The sequence below is a fragment of the Bos indicus x Bos taurus genome, chromosome 6, assembly GCF_003369695.1.
Source record: "Bos indicus x Bos taurus breed Angus x Brahman F1 hybrid chromosome 6, Bos_hybrid_MaternalHap_v2.0, whole genome shotgun sequence".
In the NCBI taxonomy this organism is placed as follows: domain Eukaryota; kingdom Metazoa; phylum Chordata; class Mammalia; order Artiodactyla; family Bovidae; genus Bos; species Bos indicus x Bos taurus.
Window position 1 is genome coordinate 35,680,383 of NC_040081.1, and position 23,026 is coordinate 35,703,408.

Below are 23,026 nucleotides of genomic sequence, written 5' to 3' on the forward strand. Positions count from 1 at the left end.
TATACTCTATCAGAATGCAGTAGGAAGTCTGCTAGAAACACATAAAGCAGGCTAGGGAGGACAGGAAGAATGACAGGTAAAGGGGGAGGGAGCTGCTATTGCATATAGAATGGATGAGAACACATCTTTGATAGGAAGGCTGTATTTCCTTTTCCTTGTGGCGTGAAGTGTATCTGTGTTCATGTGTCTGTGAACACATTGCCCTGCTTCTCCAGGGTCAGAGAAGAAGTCAAATAACTGAAAATATGTAAAAAGTGCTTGGTAAATTACTGGGCATTATGTGGACATAACGTATTGTTATTGTCATTATAATTTCAGGTTAAGTCTAAACTCCATAACTTGACAATTAAGATGCTTTACAAAACAATTTTCTAATCTACCTTTTCAGCTTTATCTCCACTCCCCTGCATAAACCTAACTTGCAAATAAAATTTTCACTTTAATTCACTTGGCAATTAATCATGTACCGACTCACATTGCTTCTCCTATTGTTTCTTCTGTTCAAATCCTTTATTATTTTCATTTCCCACAAACCCTGTGTTCCTAATGATATTTTAAACTTGTGTATGTCAGTCTTTCTATAAATTCCTTAAGGTATTCAATAATATGATTTGGCTTTGCTTCATGTACTGATATACTATTTATCATCACTCTGATAGTTATTATGTTTTGGAATTTGGTGTTATACTCAATTTTGTATGGGTTTTGAATTGCTTTATTCATCATGGAACAACGTACCCTTGAGAAGCAGAATTTTTTTAAAAAATTCTGTATTGCTAAAATGAGCCTATAACTGTGGTTAGGACTTGCCTTAAGGATTACGTCAGTTCACTCAGACCAATAAGCACCTCCTAATCCTCTGCGTCCACTTCATGACCACAGTCCTAGCCATCCTCTTGGCTTTTTCATGGCCTTGGGATTTCTCTTGCTGGTATACATTTGTTATTGTCTCTTGAATGACTTTCAAGTGATTTTTTGCATTGAAAGAACTTCCCAGCAGTCTGAGAAATCAAGCAGAAGAGATGGATGAGTAAAATATAGTAGAAACTATAGGATAAGTACTAAGTGAAGCTTTGGAAGACATAATGATCCTACCAAAACAGCTAATCCCTGGAACCTCTATCTTACCTTGAATCACAAAAGGGCCTTTGCAGATATGATAAATTAAGGATTTTGAGATGGGGATATCATTCTGGGTTATCTGGATTAACCCAAAATAATCACAAGAGACTTTATAAAAGAGGGATGCAGGAGAGTCAGAGTCAGGGTAGAGGATAAAAGAGGTCTGAGTGATGTGGTCACAAGCCAAGAAAGGCAGGTGCCTCTAGAAACTGAGCAAAGAACAGTCAGGAACAGATTCTCCCCGTAGAGCTTTCAGAAGGAATACATAGCCCTGATGAACCTTTGATTTTAGCCCCATAAAACCAATTTTCAGGCTTTGTACCTCAAAAACTATAAAATAATAAATTTGTGTTGTATTAAGCCACTAAATTTGTGGCAATCTGTTATAGCAACAGGAGAAAACTACTGCAGGAGACCTGGGTTTGATCCCTGGATTGGGAAAACCCCTTGGAGAAGGGAACAGGAACCCACTCCAGTATTCTTGCCTGGAGAATCTATGGACAGAGGACCCTGGCAGGCTACAGTCCATGGGGTCACAAAGAGTCAGACATGACTAAGTGACTAACAGGAAACTAATAGAGTAGTTTAATAATTTTTTTTTAAAAAAAGCCTGAGCTAGGGATCTGTCACAATCTAGCCCCTATCACGTTTTTAGTTGTGTAATATCAGGAAAATTGCTCTACCTCAGTTTCCTTTCCTGTAAAGTAAAATTATACCTGCCTTACAGAGTCATTATGAAGACAGATGAAATCATTCATACGAGCATTTTGTAAAGTATTTTGTGTTATGTAAACGTGAAGTGTAAAACTTTAAGTTAAGGCTTTCTTTTTTTTTTTTCTTAACAAGGGTTGGGTATGGAATGAAGACACCCATCCTTATATGTTGCATTATAATAATTCTCAATAATCAACATGTTATTTTAAAAGTGGTAGAAATAGCCTACTGCCGGGATGGCCACCCAGCACACTTGTCACAAACTTCCCTCTATTAACCAAACTGGACATGGCGAATGGGCTTCCCTGGTGGCTCAGATGGTAAAGAATCTGCCTGCAATGCAGGGGACCTGGGTTTGATCCCTGGGTTAGGAAGATCCCCTGGAGAAAGGAATGGCTACCCACTCCACTATTCTTGCCTGGAGAACTCCATGGAGGAGCCCAACAGGCTACAGTCCGTGGGGTCACAAAGAGTCAGATACAACTGAGCAACTAACACACACACACAATGGAGTGCAACATTCTTTGTGCAAGAGCCAAGACACAGCCTTAGAATCCTTCTTAACCTACCTTTAGGAAGTTGCAATCAATCATCTAGAGCTGGCATAAAAGAAGAAATTTATTAAAATCCCTGACTTAGTGGTTTAGAAAGTTTGGTCCCTTGGCCAGCAACACAAACACCCGCTGTGAACTTGTTAGTAACCACAGATCCACAGGTCTACCCAAGGCCTACTGAGTCAGAACCTACATTTTAACAAGATCTCCAGGTGATCCCCATGAATGAGAGGATCTCTTTTGCAGTGTTTTGAATTCCAGTTATGCAGTTACTACTGTGTGATCTGAAGCAAAGTGTCTAAATCATTGAAGCTTTAGTTTTCTCATCAGTAAAGTGGAGAATATCACTCACTTCATTGGGTCCTTAAGAGAATTATAGAGACTGCATATAAGGCATTTTGCACAGTGCCTGCCAACAAATAGTCGGTGAGCATTACCTCTTTTCAGTTTCATTTGCACCATCTGCAGCTGCTAACCATACTACACATCCATCCAGTGTTGCTGGAGCCACTTTCAGTGGACGCTTTCCAAAACCATCCATGCCCAGGAGAGGGGAGTTGGGGCGGTAGGGGGCAGGGGGCAGGAACACTGTCAGCAATGCATTCTCCAAATACGCGGGGCATCATACTTTTTGCAACACTGAGGAAACCTCGGATGGTCTCCTTGGTTTCAGATCTCTGCACTTGGCTCTACTGGAACCCGTGTGCTGGAGTCAAGACACAGCCATGGAGTCTGGCGACCTGCGGGTGGAGCGAGGGCCAGAATTCCTGCGGAGCTGCTCTGGGCCCCGGCCCTCTATCTTAATCTCCTTCTGAACTTTCCACCTGCTGCTGGTCTCCTTGCAGCAACACCGCAACCCGCCAGCGGGGGCCCGGATGCCCCCTGGCCCGCAGCAGCCGCCGCCGCAACCCCTTCCCGCGGGACGGAAGGCTGGGCGGGGGCGCGGCGGAGGCGGAGCTCGGCGTCCTGCTGCTGCTGCTGCTGCTGCTGCTGCTGCTGCCGCCGCCGCCGCCGGTGCTGCCGGTGCTTCGGCCGCCGCTCTCTGCGCTCCTGCCGCCCCTTCCTCGGATACTCAGGCAGGGCAACACTGTCTGGCGAGGACAGATGGGCGCAGACCGGGCCTGACGGACGAGCAGTCGGGGACGTGAACTCCCACCTCCAGTTTGGCTCAGTGCCGGGCGGCGGCGGCTGCAGTCCCGGAGTGTGGGGTGGCCCCCGCGGTCTCCGCCCGGCTCCTGCGCGCCGCCTCTGCTCTTTGCATAGTAATTTCAGTTCCCGCTAGCACCCGGCTCCCTACCGGAACAGGTCTGAAAAGGACCGCCGCTCCCGAGCCCGCTGAGGCATCGGTGTGGCGCCGGGAGCCCCTGCGTGTGATATGCGACGGGAAGCCCTTGCCAAAGCGCAGGCAGCGGCCCCGCCACGCCGGAGACAGCCGGGCAACAGCAGGTAGGTGACCGGCGGCCGCGGGAGGAGACGCCCCCCGCGCCACCTCTGCCCATCTTGCAACCCTGGGAGACCACAGCTTTGCGATGTGCTCGGTACTGATGGGAGATGGATTCGGTCCCACATTTTGCCAGGTGATCCTTTTTGCCTGTTGCTCTCGTTCCCATCCCGTCCTGAGCTCCAGGAGGGGCAGCCTTTCGCGCAGGTGATAAATTTCTCGGCAAGGTCATTGCTCCTTTAGGCTCTGGCTTTGAAGGTAAACCGGCGAAGACGCCTGTTGTTCTTGTTCTTGAGAGAGGGGGATTTGCAATCAGGTCTGCATACTGTGAATATCCAAATAGGGGTGCGTGTGTGTATGTGTGTGTGTGTGTGGCAATACTACACATTTTTCTCATTTTTCTACACTTACTCCGTTTAAGGTCCGCATACTATCGTTCTATATAATATACATGCTTTTGTATGCGTGTGTATACACACATTACATACATAGTTTTTCTTGAGATAGGCAGAGAGAGAAGGGCAGGCAGAGGTTGATAAAGGGAAATCATTGTAGAGACCTGTTCAATATCTAGAGGTGAACTTTGGAACCACATTAAATCAGGGTAGACTAGAGGCTATAAACAGTTCTTTGGAGATGGATTTTAGAAAAGAAATCACTGAAAAACAGTCAACCAATACACACAAAAGATCCCTACGCCATCCAGGCAGATCCAAAAGATACAGGCAAAATTTCAGACGCAACAATGGGCAGTGAAAGAGTCGGGGGGGGGGGGGGGGGGGGAGGGAAGAAGGGGGAAGAATTTAGACACTCGAAAGTGATTTTGGCTGGTAGGAAGGCAGCAAAGTCTGGTCAGGTTTAAAGTGCTTTTTAGAGGGGCCTTGGCTTGGGGTGTAGGTAGTTCAAGGTTAAGATGATGTAAATGTCCTGAGAGTAGCATAGGCAGTGGGGAAAAGGCAATGGTTTGGAGGGGAAGGGGAGAAAGGAAGCTCTGAAAGTCATCAAGAAGCAACCACCTTTATTAAGGTACACTCTTCTTCCTGTTAAGGCAATACCTTGGATATGCTCTATCTGTTAATAAATATTTTTCACACCACATTTGTTAAAGATCCATTGGATCGTGTTTTCATTTTGTTTTTGCAAAGAATCTGGGTCATGGTGGGACTGGAGGAAACTGAAGTGTTTACAACACCAGCAAGATTTGGAGAGAGTTGATTAAGGCTTTAGCTTCATGAAATATTTACACATCTCTTGCGTGGGCTTTTGTTTGCTCTTGTTGGTAATGCTGCACATTTTACTTTGATAATGCTTTGAGTGTACTTCTTCTGAATGTGCTTATTTTCCAGTTATAAACTCTTCTTTCTTTTCCATTGTGTTCACCACTGGCCTGCCCTGAGTAGCAGCTGTGGGAATAAAGATACAATGAGTCACAGCATAAAGAAGAAAATCTTCTCTGTTGCTATCTGGGAATGGCAGGAGTTTGTATTAGGGAATATTCTTTTCAAATAGGATCGCAAAGAACATCTTTCAAGAGTTTTGCTGCTTTTAGTTTATTGGCAGGGTGGGGGGTTGGTTGTTGATTCATAAACATAAAAAAAGTAGTAATTGCCATGGCAAGCCTAGATGTTATATGACTGGAATTTATTCTGGAAATAGTGCAAAGGAACTTATGAAAATCCATGCAGAATGTGTGTGTGAGACTTCACCTAATCACTAACTAGACTAATGAAAATGATGAGGACAAAATCGCAAGTGCATAGCTTCATGTGGGAAATGGAGATCTGAGGCATGGTCAGAACCCCTAACTGGAGGTCAGGGTGGGTTCCAACCAGCAGTTTTGTGTTTTTTTTTTTTTTTAATTAATTATTTTTTGGAGGCTAATTACTTTACAATATTGTATTGGTTTTGCCATACATTGACATGAATCCACCACGGGTGTACATGTGTTGCCCATCCTGAACCCTCCTCCCACCTCCCTCCCCCTCCCATCCCTCTGGGTCATCCCAGGGCACCAGCCCCGAGCACCCTGTATCATGCATCAAACCTGGACTGGCAACCCATTTCACATATGATATTATACATGTTTCAATGCCAGTCTCCCAAACCATCCCACCCTCACCCTCTCCCACAGAGTCCAAAAGACTGTTCTAAACTTCTGTGTCTCTTTTGCTGTCTCTCATACAGGGTTATCGTTACCATCTTTCTAAATTCCATATATATGCATTAGTATACTGTATTGGTGTTTTTCTTTCTGGCTTGCTTCACTCTGTATAATAGGCTCCAGCAGTTTTAAAATCTGAGTAATTTTTTAAAATTGCCTCAGTACACTTGCCCAATATACTACTTTATTTGTCCCTTCAAAACACCCTTGTTTGTGCCCTAAATAAAATTGAAAGAATGTATTAGACACAGCTGTCCTTCACTATATGAATTTCCAGTCACAAAATCTGCACCCTTGAGGGAAACACTAAAATCATGGTCATAGAATCATAAAGTCATGAATGACTGGCCTTGGAGGGTCAAGACACACAATTCCAATCCCAGATCACATTCAAGCTTTTTCAGTGGCCATTCTTTATGAGGTCACTTGTTGATTCATTTATGCCTTCTCCATATTTTTATCCTGAATTCAACATGGCCCTAGATTGTAGAATAGAAGTCTCAGCCTATAAATCTCGGGAGGGAGGGAGGAAGAGCACAGGGTGCTATGAAAGTCACATTGTGGGAGAGGAGAGGAGTAAGGACAGTTCCCAGGGATGTGAAGGATGAGGAACTAGCCTGGTAAAGAGGACAAAGAAGGGCATTCCTTGTATAGAGACCAAAATATACAGAGGCCGAAGAAGAACAAGTAGTTCTAGGTGGCTGAAAAATTGAGGCGATGAAGATGCAAAGATGGGGATAGAGAAGTGGATCCATCTTCAAACTGAAGTTCAGAAGAGCTGTTAACTCATTTGATCCAAACGAGTTAGGTAAATACATTCATACTGAGGCTCTGTGTTGTTCACATTACCCAAGTTTATCTCTTTTAAATGTCTAGTAACCATATTTACCTGAATTTATAATAGCCTGATTAAAAGGGAGATATGTCATTGAGAAAGTCAGAATTCTCTGTGCCTAAATTTCTTCATCCATGAAATGTCTACCACCTACCGTGCATATTGTGAAAATAAAAGAGAATGAGGGAATGGAGATTTCAGTTTTACAGAAATTCAGGGAATCTTATCTTTTGACCAGCAGTACTCAGGGCAAAAGAATGGAAAATACTGCATACGCCAAGCATTTAATTGTCCCAGATGACTCCACACATTGGACTACGGTAAAATGGATATCATATCATGCATCGTTTTAAAAAGTCTGAAATCTACTGCTTTAAGTGATACAAAGAAGAGATACTTCCAGTTTGCAAGTCACCTAGAGATCTACTACACAAGCATTTACACCATATTCTGAATAGCAATCAGAATATAGGGCTTCCCTTGTAGCTCAGTCAGTAAAGAATCTGCCTGCAATGCAGGAGCCCTGGGTTTGATCCCTGGGTTGGGTAGATCCTCTAGAGAAGGAAATGGCAACCTACTCTGGTATTGTTGCCTGGAGAATCCCATGGACAGAGGAGCCTGGTGGACAACAGTCTGTGGGATTTCAAGAGTCAGACCCAGCTTAGTGACTAAACCACTGAATAGCAAACTTGTCTTGAGAAAGGTAAAAAAAAAAAAAAAATGAGTATCAAGGTGGGGGGAGAAAATAACAGCAGAATTTCTGTTTAGACTAAAATACGACTCGAAAATTGTTATTTATTTTCTTTTTATTTTTTTTTTTCATGATGTGGCTTTGGTCACCTCGCCTTGAGGGCTCCCACGCTGCGGCGCTCCGGGACTGGCAAATAACCCACCTCAGAACTCTGTTATTTATTTTCTATCTAAGGTTTCTTTTCTCAGTCCTACTACTTTAAGAATGCTAGACAGAAAGGCCATAACGTCAGTCACTTAGCTGTTATTTTCTGCCATATTTTTTATTTCTTTTGCAATAATTTACTGGCTAAGCCTTGCTTCAAATGAATTTAATAGTTGAACTACTGAAATTATATGACATACCACAATATAGCATGATTATTTCATTTCTCGGAACACAAATATAGTCTTTGGCACAGAGCAGCAAGGGTGATCAAGTGATTGTCTTACATGGAGCAAACCTTGCTTCTGTTCTCAACAGGCTTCTTTCCTGAGTGCCTTATAGGTGTAGGCTCCCATGCTCGATACTGGCAGCTCTGTGAGGATGAATCAGACCACCTGATACTCAGAATCCCAAAAGGAAGGGATTCTGCCAGAATTTCTTTTACAGTTGCTCTGTGACTTGTCCATCATTTTAATTAAATCTGTAAATATATCTGTATGCATTTTGAGAAATTAACATCTACTGTAGCTAAACAGTTATTTTAAGAAGATAAAATCAGAGAAGAAAGTGCGTTATGTGTATTTCTGAAAACTTTTGGTGGGCTTCTGTTAGCTCTTGCTGTCTTTCCTAAGCAATAAAACAATCTTAGGAATTTGATATCCTCTTGAATAAACCTTTAACCAAAAGAACCATTGCCAGTTAAAAATAGAGCCTCATGTGCTTCAATTAGTTGATTTGGAAGGCAATCAATATGGAAATTCACTTTTTATAAATATGTCTCGGACTTCTCTTTCATCTTTCTCCACTTCAGAATGTTTACATTCGTGATAATCTAACTTTTTTGCATGAGTCAAGTCTGGGTAATAAAAACATGTAGGGGCTGCATTTGAGTTGAAAAGGCATTTGTTAAATTTCATGGAGGAAGACATAAATACATACATATATATACATACTGTTACAATTCAAAGTACTGTCTTGAATGCCAGTGAGAAAAATTTTCACAGCTTTTGATCTGGGCATGTTACAGTTGGCAATACAATAGCAGCTTTCTAATTTTACATGCCTGTAATTAGACTGACAGCTTTATTTTGAAGCTAGCAGCATAACTGAGGGCCTGAATTATTAATTCCAGTCAGTAATAACTCACCCTTAGCTGCTGTGACCTATGGAATCTGAATCTGTAGGTAGGGCTTAGAAATCTATATTCTATAATAGTTAACAAAGGATTTTAATCGCCAGTTGTGGACACTCCTGTTTAGTGTCCAGCCTTTACTTATAAGGAAGAGGAAAGATTACAGATGAGTCCCAGAGAAGTTAATAAATTGTCCGAAACCACTGAGGCCAAACAACCTAGACCTCCGCTTTCTAGTTCACTGATTCTCTGCAAAGGAGAGGAGGAGCAGGACCTGAAGTGAGGGTCTGAGGGGCTCCTGAGTGGTAGGGGGAGGGAAATCCAATTACTCCTGCCTCTTTCTTCCTGGATTGTGAGTCAGTACAGTGATCTCTGTCTCAAGGGTCTAATGAGGCAGAAAAATTTTGAGGATCTACTGTGTGATCTGAGACCAGGCCACTTTCTTGGCCTCACAAATCAGATTCCATTTTAAAATGTTAATTCTTGGGTCCTAAACCTCGTAGATCCCCAAGCTATCCCTAGGAAGATTGCTTTAATCAGTAGTCACAGCCTGTGACACTAGCAGAACCAAGCAAATCCTGAAAAAAACTTAAGACTAGAGAGTGAAAATCTATAAAGTCACAAGCACCTTGAAGGACCTCAGGACTGCTGCTAATTCAGTAATGGAAAGCTGGACAGAGACCTCAGAGCTCCTTAAAAAATCACATTTGCATCTACTAATTTTCTGGAGGGAAAGGAGTTAGAATACCTTTTTTTTTTAAGCCTGAATTGCATACGGCCCAACAAAGTAAGAGATCTAGTTTAGGGGGTATTAATCAAGATGGTTTATGGGGATAGCTTCTTGATTTTGTTTTTTCAGAATATTGACTTCTAAATAGACTCAAACTAAGCTAACCATATTGTGTCTATGGGAGACTCTTTCTTTATAACATAAAGCTTGGAGTCAATGAAATGCTTGAGGGAGTTAACTGTTCAGCGTATTTTCTGAGTAATAAGAGCATCTTTTTGTTTGAATTCTTGTTGAAATTTTTTCTGAAATCTAATACCCTATGCTTGTATGTCTGCCTTAATAAGGACAATATGGCAAATATTATCAGGATTCAGAATTTTGTATCACCTCTGGGTTTTTATTCTGAATTATATCTGTGTAGGACAGGGCTGCTGAATATAACATAGGATTTTTGAACTGTTTTTTATTCATTCTGATGTGTGTTTTCTCATGATGTACTCTAAAAACTTTTGTTGTTGTTCAAAAATGCAAAAGATATTTGATTCATTGTGGGTGTTACTTTGTTGGACTTTGATCTTTGCTTTTGCCGTTACATCATTTTGGAACGCTTACTTCATCTGAAATTAGTTTCTCAATCCCCTCAAAACATGGTTTAAAGCTCATTTAATTCAGCAAACTCTCCATGCTTCTTTAGACCTGTTTCTAAGTACTATTTTATACGTGAATTTGTAATTTATCCTTACTTGTGTTATTCTCTAAGCATGCCTTACTTTGAATCCTATAAATGATTTCTCCTTGAAATAGGCAAGCAAAAAATGAAGTGACTAGAATTTTTATGCTAATGAGATTTTTAATCAGAGCTAAGGTTAATAAATCGATGTACATTTCCCCCTGCATCCTTGAATGAGTAAAAATTGCTTATGACAGATGGGTGTAGAGGACTGGCCTTGTTTTCTTGTTGAACAAGTTCTGAAATCAGTCTGAGAACAGAAAGAAATCTGTCAGTGTCAGGGTCAGGGGCTAAGCTCCGATGAGTGAAAATGCCTCTGCCTTTCCTTTCACTTGGGGGGTGATTTCTTGTCTGCATATGTAGATTCACAGAGCAGGAGAGTCCTTTGTCATTAGCATCTGAGGGGCCTGGTGTGCTTCACTTAAACCTCTCAGACAGGTTTGAGGATGTATGTGTGTGCTAAGTTACTTCAGTCGGATTCTTTAGCGCTGAGCCACCCAGGAAGCCTGAGAATGTAGGTACTAGATCAGAAATTGAAAACTGGCCAACAGGAAGATCATGTTCTATCTGATCTGCAGGTATTTCTTTTTAATTAAGCCAATATTTAAAAATAAGAAGATCTATTATAAAAATGAAACACCAACCCACACTCTCTAAGCCAGAGTTGACTACAGTATGTGCCTTTATTACACCTCAGACTATATTACACTTCAGTCTTTATTACACTTCAGACCCCACTGCTCCCTATTGTCTCCCTGACACTGAAACTGCGTATAATCCCTTGTACTCAACAGCTTCGCTTAATTGTGCGAGCTATAGGTACTGGGTTCTCAAAGCCTGAACTAGATGTTTTCTGAGTACCACTGAGCTCTCCAGTGCTCTGAGTGTGTTCATGAAATTGATGGGCCTCTACAGAGTAGAGAGATTATTGTGCAGTGTGTAGTTAATTCCTATACACTCTCATGAGAATCTAAACAGTTCTCATCATCAAAATATGTAAATTCTGTGAAAGGGTAATGAATGCAAACTGAGTTGACCTGGTCTGTTAAGAACAGACTAGTGGAAATTTTTGTTTGCTTGCATGCTTTTTATGGTACCACATTGGAAAATATAAAACAAAGAAGCAAAAAGTTTGATCAGTTATCAGTTTTACATTGGGTTGCTTTATGTATTGAAGTACAGTTGAATTATAATATTGTGTTAGTTTAAGGTATACAGTAAAGTGATTCAGTTATGTGTGTGTGTGTGTGTGTATTCCTTTTCAGATTCTTTTTCCTTCTGGGTTATTACAAAATATTCAGTATAATTCCCTGTACTGTATAGTAGGTCCTTGTTGGTTAGCTTCATATATTTTTAATGCACCATATCTTTGTTTTATTCACAACTCTTTCTGTAGACTCTACACATGTGTAGCCTCCTGAAAGCGCAAAGCATATCTCAAGCTTTCAGTGGATGGTGTTTGGTAGACTGGGCAGTTGAGAGTAAACTGTCAGGGGTGGTATTGACTTGTGTCCCAGTTTGTGACTGTGTCTGTGCAACTGAGGAAGGGTCATCTAATGACGGTTGCTGGTAACGATTCCAACCCGTGGCCACAGCGGCCCGAATCCCTGTGCAGTCTGACCACTACACTGTGTGGAACTGCTCTGTTAATATGGCTGAAAATGAAGTGACCCTGTCAGTGTTGATTTATTCATGCTGCAAATAAAAGCAAATGCCCTTTGGAGACAACAGGCAGAAAACGCAGGCAGAGCCCTGAAGTAGACAAAGCTCTTCCCAGCTCTCTGAAATCTCTGCTACTTTCTCAACTTCAGCTGCCACTCTCCTTCCTCGTGCATACTTCATGCCTGCCACCCCCACATCGTGCCTCCCACTTTACTTCTAAAAACATCCTCGCACCTAATTATTAATCCCAAAGTGTCGGTGCTTCGGCAGCTTCACTCCAAGAAGACAATGCTGAGAATAGTATCAATGGAGGCCAACAGAGGACACGGTGCCACATCAACTGTATGCTTCCTTGGGACAAGAGTGCATTTCCTTCTAGAATATTGTCTGTCTTTAAGTAATAGGCATCATATCCCCTGAAGTATATTGATAATATATATAAAACCAGAGGTGCCCAGTGACTTAAATTGGCTTACACTAAAACTTTTATGTTCTCTTATGAAACTATCCTCCTTTTCCCCCGGTGGTTATTTTGACGTTTAAAATTGCAGCGATGGGCTTTTAAAGATCATCCCTCTGGGGTTTGTGGCTTTTGAGTGCTGGGTCCAGGTCTCAGGAGGGATGATAAAAGTTAGTAATCTGAATTGGACTGGGTTGAGGGTACATCAGCACTTCCGTTTGGTAAATCAAATAAAAACATTCCTCAAACTGGAAATAGGAATTGAGTTAGGAGCTGAAGTACAGAATGTGAGAAGGGATTGGCAGAAGGCCCTGATTTAAGGAAGACGGATGTTTGGTTCATTTGGTAAGTTGGATATTGAGTACTTCATAAGTAAGACCCTATGCTATGTGCTAGGGATTCATAGTTGGATAAAACGTAGTTTGAATTCTCAAATAATTCCCAGACTACTGGATTAGATAAATTTATTGATCAATGTGGCTCAGCAAAGTGACAGTGAGCTCTTTTCCTGTCAGGATATCCAGGAATTCCCCTAGTCGCCTAACAACCAGGCTCCTTTCTCAGTCCCAACCACACACACCCCCGTGCCTCCCTCTTCCTTACTTAGGCCCTAGTGATTCAGATCACTTTCCATCCATCTTCACAGCTTCACTACCTGTTCATCACACCTGGGTTCCTTTTTTCCCCAGCCAGGCCAGCATGGAAACTGGAAGTCTTTCCCCCCCACTATACTTCCTTCATGAATTTGAAAATAAAAATGTAGACACATGTATTTTCAACTTTATCCTGCTAAAAACAACTAAGAAACAGAAGATCACAAGAGTGACCAAGATAGGGTAGAGAGAAGATCAAGAAATCTTCTGAGTTTCTGCTGGTGGCTAGTCTGAATACTGTAGGGAGTTTCTTCCCCATGAGTATATAAGAAATTCTGTGTAACTCCATCCCCTTCTCTTTTCTCTATTCAGGAAAATATCTACAAATGCAAGTGAGGTGAATAAGAGTAACATTATTATAGAAGTGACTTTATTATCGAGATCAGCATGGTTGACATTAGAAAGAACTGCTTTAATTATTCTTTTAAGAAATCATTTACTGTCATTGATACTTTATCTTTGCTCATAAACTGTTTGTGATACACTAGTGAATTATTAGATGGTTTAAAGGTCATGGTTTTAGAGTATTGCTTAGATTCTCAGGGTTCACGTCCACCCTGGGGGGATGACTTTGAGTTAGATCATTACTGGGTCGTGTACCCACTTCAGGGCACTGAAAATACCTGGCTGTTTTCATAGTTGCCTGGCAAAATGCCTCATACCCTCATGCTGTCTTTTGTTTCTAAGGTGGTGCTCATCACTTTCCCCTGTTTTTCCTCCTCGGAGTTAGGACCCTGGAAGTTCCAATGGTAATCCACGTCTCTGCAAAGCCCTGGTGAATGAGCCCATCTCTGTGTGCTTGCCCCTACTTACAGAACTTCCTAGCCTTGTTGCCTAGAAGGCAGTAGTGCAGGGAGAAGGGGGATGGTACCTGGATTACAGAACTAATGATGATGAGTGGAGAGAACAAAAGGCCAGCCGGACACAAGAGAGAAGAGGAATTTAAGTGGGATAAATAAGAGCAAGAGACCAAAGGACCCACTCTGGCCACTTTGTCATCTTGGTTCCGGCGCATGAGAGAATGGACTACATTTCTTTTTATCTATTTGCTTTCCACTGTAAGGAAACTAAACATGAGCAGATTATACTGTGCTTAGTCTCTCAGTTGTGTCCTACTCTTCACGTCCCCATGGACTGTAGCCTGCCAGACTCATCTGTCTATGGGGATTCTCCAGGCAAGAATACTGGAGTGAGTTACCATGCCCTCCTCCAGGGAATTGTCCCAACCCAGGGATCGAACCCAAAACTCCCACGTGGCAGGTGGATTCTTTACTGTCTGAGCCACCAGGGAAGTTTATAGGTTGGTATAATTAATGACCTCCAGCTCTTTCAAAACTTCATTCTTTAGGCTCATCTGCCAATAACATCTGCTAAACTCATTTCTCATTTAAACAAATCTATGAGGTTTGGACTTTCCTGGTGGGTCAGTGGTAAAGAATCCACCTGCCCTTGCAGGAGATATGAGTTCAATCCTCGGGTCAGGAATCCTCTGGAGAAGGAAATGCCAACCATTCCAGTATTCTTGCCTGGGAAATCCCACAGACAAAGAGCCTGGCAGGTTACAGTTCATGGGTTCGCAAAGAGCTGGACATGACTGGGCGACTACACAACAACATAGGTTTGTATAATACTATTATCTCCCCCATTTTGGAGAGGAGGAAACAGATTAAAAAACATCCCCAAAGTCCCTCAGATACTAAGTGATGGAGCTGAGAATCCAGAGTTGTCTAACTTTAAAGGCTACACCTTTACCACTATGCTATATACCTTGCAATATTTTACTATGAACGTTATTAATACTGTGGGTCAAAATATTAGGAATGGACAGGATCTTACAGTCTGCTTTTTCCTATCTCAGATTTCATTCTGTGTTATTTAAAAAGAAAATGTGAAAGCTTCTAGATCAGTGATAAGTCATTCTTTTAGCAAACAGGGTGAGCTCAAGGACAAACATTTTAAGTTAAAACTTCATAAGTCATAGTATAGGCAGAAAAATTGCAGAACAAAATGTCTTATCAGAATATCCAGGTGACACATATGTCGTACAAACAACGTCTTTGTTTCTTGAAAGAAAAACCAAATATATTCTACGCAGTCACAGGTTTACACATGTGCGCATACACACATATAACAAGAAAGAAAACCGGGCAAGTCTGTGTTTAGCTTCACCTCTGGACTTTGGACCTAGAAACTATTTATAGAACTAGTGTTTCCGTGATTGAGGTTTTAATCACAGACAGTCATTTACTTATGAAAGTGAGCAATTCCTTATTATAGCTTGCCGCTAAGTGTTCTAGTTGCAGACTGAAAGATGAACAAAAGGTAATCTATGCACAGGAGGCCCATTTGAGACAAGTTTCTTCTTAAAACTCTATTTCTAATAAACTAATGGTACGTGACAGGAGGATGAGTATACATAGATTTGTCTGTTTTGAACATGAAAATTCACTCATTGGTTTAAAGTCATGAATGCTGCTTTAATTTTTTTAATATTAAAAATAAGCAATTGATTTTTTTTCTAGTTAAAAATAAAAACAAAACAGAAGTCCCCTGCAGGCACTAGGCTTATTGCTGGACTCTTAGCTTCAATCTGGAATGTCTTTACCACTTGGTGTTGTTTCAAAACCCAAAGTCTTTGTTCCAGAGTGTGGCACAGTAGAATGCACTGCTTTCCAAAGTGCGAGAGGTTTCTACCAGTGACCTGTGAGATGAGCTTAGGTAGTATACATATTTACTTTGTATTGAATAGTTACAAATTTATCTTGAAAGAAAAAAGAGTAAATTGTAAAGTATGTAATTTTAAATATGCTATATGAAAAATATATCACTGATACAACAAACCTGTGACTTTACAGGTACCATTTCCTAAGGCTGGGCTAGTATTTTTAACTAGTGCACCAGTTACATTCAATTGAATGAAAAATATTAAGTAAAAAACCATTTAGATAAGAGGGCTTCCCTGGTAGCTCAGTTGGTAAAGAATCCACCTGCAATGCAGAAGACCCTGGTTTGATTCCTGGGTTGGGAAGATGTGCTGTAGAAGGGATAGGCTACCTATTCCAGTTTTCTTGGGCTTCCCTTGTGGCTCAGCTGGTAAAGAATCTGCCTGCGGTGTGGGAGACCCGGGTTCGATCCCTGAGTTGGGAAGATCCCCTGGAGAACAGAAAGGCTACCCACTCCAGTGTTCTGGCCTGAAGAATTCCATGGGGTCACAAAGAAAACTATTAAGTAAAATATTTTGTAAATGAAAATATTAAGTGAAAAATCATTTAGATAAGAAGTACATAAACCAGAAATCATGAGAGAGGTACACAAATGTCGCAATCTGTGCAGGTGGTATATGAAACCATTGCCCTACGCAGTGCCCTAGGGCAAATGTCATTGCCCTAGGCATCTCAGATTCTCTCTAGGAATGAGAAGGCTGGTCCAGAAATCCCTAAGATCAACTCTAGCTCTAAAGCCCAATTATTTTTAACAGGCTTGCATTTTTTTCTTTATCCTTGGGCCCATTTACTGAATTTTAAGTCTTTCAGCCTTTTCCAGATCTTAAAGACACCCTTCTTAACTGCCCCCCTCCTCTGTCAGCACCAAGCACTCATGCATTCATTCATTTATGCCGGGTACTCCTGAAACAAATACTCTATGGAGAACGTACATCCTAGGTAACGTGGGCAAACAAGAAAGCTGCGCAATTCTATACCCTTGACTTCATTCTTAAATGAGTATACATGTCTGTGGTTCCCACTAAAGTTAAAACCCTCAGAAACGCTGGACTTACGTCATAATCTTTTCTTTGTACTTCCTGAATGACTAAGAGATCCTCAATGGAAAGTCCCTTCATTGATAAAAGCACATTATCAAGGCTCATATTACAAATTTAAAACATGTGCTGTATAAATCCTGAGTAGGATTATATATGAGAATAGACAAAAAGGACTTTCTATATTTCATAGCTAGAATGGTCTAATGCTTGGGCCATTTTGAACACGAAGGGAAAAATACAGTACTCTTTCTGTAAAGGGTAATACAGTTGGTTGTCTAGACATTTTTACAGGTCTGAGTGAAATGAGGAATTTTAACACATCAGGTGTTTTTTAATTCAGTGACACTGAGGGAGGAATTGAGTTTCAGCAGTGTTTACTGTTTTTCTGTATAATTTACCTGCAAACACATGATACTTAGTCGCTTATCGTGTCTGACTCTGCGACCCCATGGACTGTAACCCTCCATGCTGCTCTGTCCATGGAATTTTCCAGGCAAGAACACTGGAGTGGGTTGCCACTTCTACTCTAGGGGCTCTTTTCAACCCAGGGATTGAACCTGCGTCTCCTGCATTGGTGGACGGATTCTTCACCACTGAGCCACCTGGGAAGCCCAAACACATAGTTATGGTGTAACTATTATTATCACTAGTTTTCTTTGGGAATTTGTCCTTGAGAAACATTTGAGAAAGTATTGTAAAGCACCTGAGTGTGGTGAGTAGAAATTGTCACAAACATCTGTGTGATGTCAGTAGAGTTCTTTTATGCTTGCCAGCAATTCATAAGATTTTCCTGTACTGGTAAAAAGGATATAGCTGTGGTTTCCTGCTGGGGTTTCTATATAATAGTGAGAAAAGCATCAGAGGATCAGTTCGTTGTGGTCGTTCATGCACTGCTGTTCTTTTCTTTTTTGCAAAAAAACAGGAAGTTGAAGTTTACTCAGTTCAATTATGTTTAATAAGGACTTATCCATGTCCTCCTGTAAAAGAGGATATAAAGATGAAAAATGCCTTTAAAGACCATAAACTCTTAATATTAAGAAAAAGTAAAGAGGTTGATGTACATACATTGTGATTAAAAACTGTGAAATTGTTCTCAAAAGTTTAACGTTTATGTTTTATCTTAGCATATATAAGATTCCAAGTGTCACACTGAAACATATTTTGAAGAAACAGCTAGTTAAACAGGTGATTTTTAATGCTAGTAATTACACCAAAGTTCAAATTATAATAGTTTCTTAGTTCTGTATTCTCTAGTGATAGCCCAAAATCTTGATTTCCTAGCCCAGTAATTTTGAGGGGAATTGGGCAGAAGAGCATAGTCCAAGTCCTTTTCTCAAAGACAAAGTAAAATGATGTACTTAGATTTAATAAATCAGTATGATTACACTTAACACTATTATACATTTAAAAAGAAAGAAAGCCATGCACAAAAAGAACATTTGTAACCAAGTATATATTCTGAATGGGGCTTTCCAGGTGGCTCAGTGGTAAAGAATCCGCCTTCCAATGCAGGAGAGGCAGGAAATGTGGGTTTGATCCCTGGGTTGGGAAGATCGCCTGGAGGAGGGCATGGCAACCCACTGCAGTATTCTTGCCTGGAGAATCCCATGGACAGAGAAGCCTGGTGGGCTACAGTCCATGGGGTCACAAACAGTCAGACACGACTGAGCGACTGAGCGTGCATACACATATATTCTGAATAAAAATGATTTAATGGAAACTGTATCAGTTAGGAAAGCAGTACTATATGGTACTGAGCACACCGAAGAATTGATGCTTTTGAACTGTTGTGTTGGAAAAGACTCGAGAGTCCCTTGGACTGCAAGGAGATCCAGCCAATCTATCCGAAAGGAAATCAGTCCTGGGTGTTCATTGGAAGCACTGATGCTGAAGCTGAAACTCCAATACTTTGGCTCCCTGATGCAAAAAACTGACTCATTCGAAAAAGACCCTGATGCTGGACAAGATTGAAGGCAGGAGGAGAAGGGGATGACAGAGGATGAGATGGTTGGATGGCATCACTGACTCAATGGACATGAGTTTGAGTAAACTCCAGGAGTTGGTGATGGACAGGGAGGCCTGGCGTGCTGCAGTCCCTGGGATCGAAAAGAGTCGGACATGAGTGAGCAACTGAACTGACTCACCACTATGGTGATATGGAATAATGGGTTTATTATAAATTTTAGACCTTGCACAATTGTGGGAGCCTATAGAAAAGTTTATGAAAAGTAGTTGCTTTTACATCTGGTATTGGGTCTGAAGTCATCATAGGTTAACAGAGCTGGTGTGTGTTGTGTGTGTGTTAGTCAGTCATGTCTGACTCTTTGTGACCCTGTGGATTGTAGCCCGCCAGGCTCCTCTGTCCACAGAATTCTCCAGGCAAGAATACTGGAGTGGGTAGCCATTTCCTTCTCCAGGGGATATTCCTGATCCAGGGATGGAATCCGTGTCTCCTGAATTGCAGGCGGATGCTTTGCCATCTGAGCTACTAGGGAAGCCCTAACAGAGCTGGTAGTGGGAAGAAAAGCTGGATGTTAAGTGAGGATGGGCAAAGGCACACTGGAAGCTATGTCGGACAACTGTCCCATCCAGTCCCAGTGATCTGGGAGAACTGTAGAAGGAACTGGCACTCTGCATTGCAAAGCTGTTTGTGCGCCTGGCCCAGAAGGTGAAGATGGGGATCTGTGTGCTCAGTCATGTCCAATTCTTTGTGACCCCATGGACTGTAGTCTGCCAGGCTCCTCTACCCATGGGATTTTCCAGGCAAGAATACTGGAGCGGGTTACCGTTCTTCTTCATGGGATGTGGATTTGGTGGGAGGCAAAGAACCACAACCTGGCTGCTACTTGACTTCACCAAGGTGAGCTGGAAGATCTGTGCCAGCACCTGTTGCACCACATGGCCCTTCTGAGAGTTGTAACACTACTGCTTCACTTCTGCCTTCCAAAGCTCACCTAGATTTTCCTTGTAGCCAAGTGTAATGAAGAAACATTTAGAGAAGAGAATTCTGGAAATGGGTTTCCATCTAAACTAAATTGGCAACTGGTACAAAACCATCACGGAAACTAGTCAATAAATAGAAAGAGAAATGTCTACGGTCAGACAGCCCCTTGTTTTTGAGTTCTGTGAGAATCCTTTAAACTGAAGGACTCAGGTTCCAGTCTGCTCATGGATTATGTTTAAGATGTTTTCTTCTATTTATACAAATTTTCTTCTGTGTGCAACTATGAGTTGTTGGTTTACTTACATTCAAAGACTAAAGCTTCAAAAGTAGTATCTATTAAAAAAAAAGTTCCTGGATTCATGTCATTTAAGCCACTGAGCTCATCACTTCAAAATATATATCATCTTGCAACACAGAAGTTAATGAGATTAACTCAGCACATGGCTGAATGATGTAATGATGAACATATTTTCTGCCACAATAGATTCCAAACTCCATTTTTAGATTTCCGTAGGTGCTGCAGAAGGTTCATATAATATAATGTTACAGAAAAGAAAAGGTTCATTTAGAGATAAGCTGCCTTCTCCACCTCTTTGCAACCCCATGGACTGTAGCCCACCTGGCTCTTCTGTCATGGGATTCTCCAGGCAAGAATACTGGAGTGGGTTGCCATTCCCTTCTCCAGGGGATCTTCCCGACCCAGGGATCAAACCTGGGTCTCCTGCATTGCAGGCAGATTACCATCTGAATCACCAGGGAAGCCCAGTGCAGCATGTGTCATTTGCCTATTGCTGCAAATCTCTGCACTGGGTTAGGGTGACAGTGCGCTGGCACCCCACTCCAGCACTCTTGCCTGGAAAATCCCATGGACGGAGGAGCCTGGTGGGCTGCAGTTCATGGAGTCGCTAAGAGTCGGACACGACTGAGCGACTTCACTTTCACTTTTCACTTTCATGCATTGGAGAAGGAAATGGCAACCCACTCTAGTGTTCTTGCCTGGAGGATCCCAGGGACGGGGGAGCCTGGTGGGCTGCCGTCCATGGGGTCGCACAGGGTTGGACACGACTGAAGCGACTTAGCAGCAGCAGGGCTATACATACAAAGGTGGCTAAGATTTACTCCGTGTGCGTGCTCAGTCACTTCAGTCACGTCTGACTCTTTGAGACCCTGTGAACTGTAGCATGCCAGGCTCCTCTGTCCATGAGAGTCTCCAGGCAAGAATACTAGAGTGAGTTGCCATGCCCTCCTCCAGAGGATTTTCACAACCTGGGGGTCAAACCTACGTCTCCTGCATCTTCTGCATTGCAGGCAGATTCTTTACTGCTGAGCCACTGGGGAAGCCCAAGATTTACTTCTTACCAAGAATAAATCTGTAATCTAGTGGGAGAGATAATACAGAGATTCAAGTGAGGGAGAGGAGCAAGTGTTTAATGTGGCCCTAATATGGAAATAGAAATATTCTGGTTCTAAAAAGATGAAGTGTTAAAATACTGTCCCACACTATGCATCTAGAATGACAAGGACAAAACAAAAACTTGACAATACCAAGTGTTGGCAAAGATGTGGTATAACTGGAACTCTCACATGTCACCAATAGGAATACAAAATGATACAGGGACTATGGAACGTATTTTGGCAGTTGCTTATAGAGTTAAACATTCAGTTACCCCATGATCTGGCACCTCCACTCCTATTAACTTAAGTGAAATTAAAACCTACAGTAACCCAAAGATCTATTTCTAGTGGCTTTATTCATAATTGCCATAACAAGACATACTGAAAATATAGCTCAACTAGAGAATGTATAACCAATCAGTGGCACACTTGTGCAATGGAATACTATCCAGCAGTGAAAAGGAAGAAATTATTGATACAACCAACAGCACAGATGAATTTCAAATATATTATGCCAAATAAAGAAGGCAGTCTGAAATAGCTCTGTACTTTTACTGTTACATGACAATCTGGAAAAAGCAAAGTCAGAAGTGGAAAACAAATGAGTGCTTAAGAGTGGGGGAGAATTTGACTCCAAATGAATGGTCAACAGTCAAGGACTTTCTTTGGGGAATGACAGGATAGTTTTGTATCTTGACTGTGGTGGTGGTTATACAGCATTTATCAAAACACATAGAATTGTACCCCCCAAAAGTAAATATTACTGTACATATTTTTTTTAATTCTTAAAAAAATAAATTCAGCTTTGAATCATGGTCCAGAGTTTAGCATCCTCTTTGTTCTGAGATCAGAAAATCAGGCCATATGGAGAAGATGCTAATCCTATTCTCTGTTTATTGACATAGAAAAATGTGCAGACTGAACAGATTTGTGCTCTGATGTCCAGAAATCTTGGGTTAGTTTAGATCTCAAAACTCTCTTTAAATGGATGGAGGCAGGGATCATGGGGCCCTGAATATCAGCTAAGAATTCTGTTGCCAAAAATGCTGTTACGTTAACCATATGGTGGATGTAGGTGAGGGTATTGTGCACTTGCTGTGTCTTCTACTGGCTGTGTGTGAATGGGCTATGACCCCTTCTCTCACCAATCTCACGTTCACAGACCCTGAAGGTGACTGTTCACTCCAATCTAATTTATTAAGGTCTTATAAAGGAAGTGCTAAACTACATGCTGTGAGCACTAATACCGAGCTACTTAGAGTCTATATCAAAAATGGAGCTTACAACCTAGGGTGAGAGATAAGACATGATAAATCCTGTAATAAAGGTCTTCTCACTGGACTGTGGCTGTTGAGAGACGGAAGTCACCACTTCCTGCCAGGAGTATCAGAAAGGTTTACTTTGAGGAGACGATGGTGTTTGTCCTGAACTTTGAGATTCTTAGTTCCTAAGGTCTTTGAGAAATGGGTCTTTTCTATCTTATTTACTAGTTTCTTCCATATTTCATCCAGTCTCTGATACACTATGTTTTATTGATACATCAATGTTTTAAAATTAATAAATGAAATAAAAGACAGAGGTGGAGAGCACACACCAGGGGGACATGGGCTGAGCACAGAAATTCAGGCAAATGCTTGAGAGATGCATGTTTGAGAAACTGAGAGTTGTTCTGTCTGGCTGGAGTATTAGGGGGCTTGTGGAAACCAATGTGGTGAAATCAAAATGGTGTTGAAATCAAACTGGAGGTATTCTTCAGTGAATGTTAAATAATATGAACATGTTTCAGTATAGGAAGCCTCTGAAGGATTCTAAGCTGAAAGTGAAGTGATCAGTCT

The 23,026-nt window shown here is 41.6% G+C and overlaps 1 protein-coding gene across 1 annotated transcript in view; it reads left to right on the forward strand.

Moving 5' to 3' along the window:
* The first annotated feature begins 3,391 nt into the window (after nt 1-3,391).
* Nucleotides 3,392-23,026, forward strand: part of GPRIN3 (GPRIN family member 3) — a 77,299-nt gene continuing 57,664 nt past the window's right edge. Inside the window, exon 1 of the mRNA XM_027544075.1 lies at nt 3,392-3,836. The gene's annotated coding sequence lies outside the window, so the exon portion shown is untranslated. The remainder of the gene's footprint in view (nt 3,837-23,026) is intronic.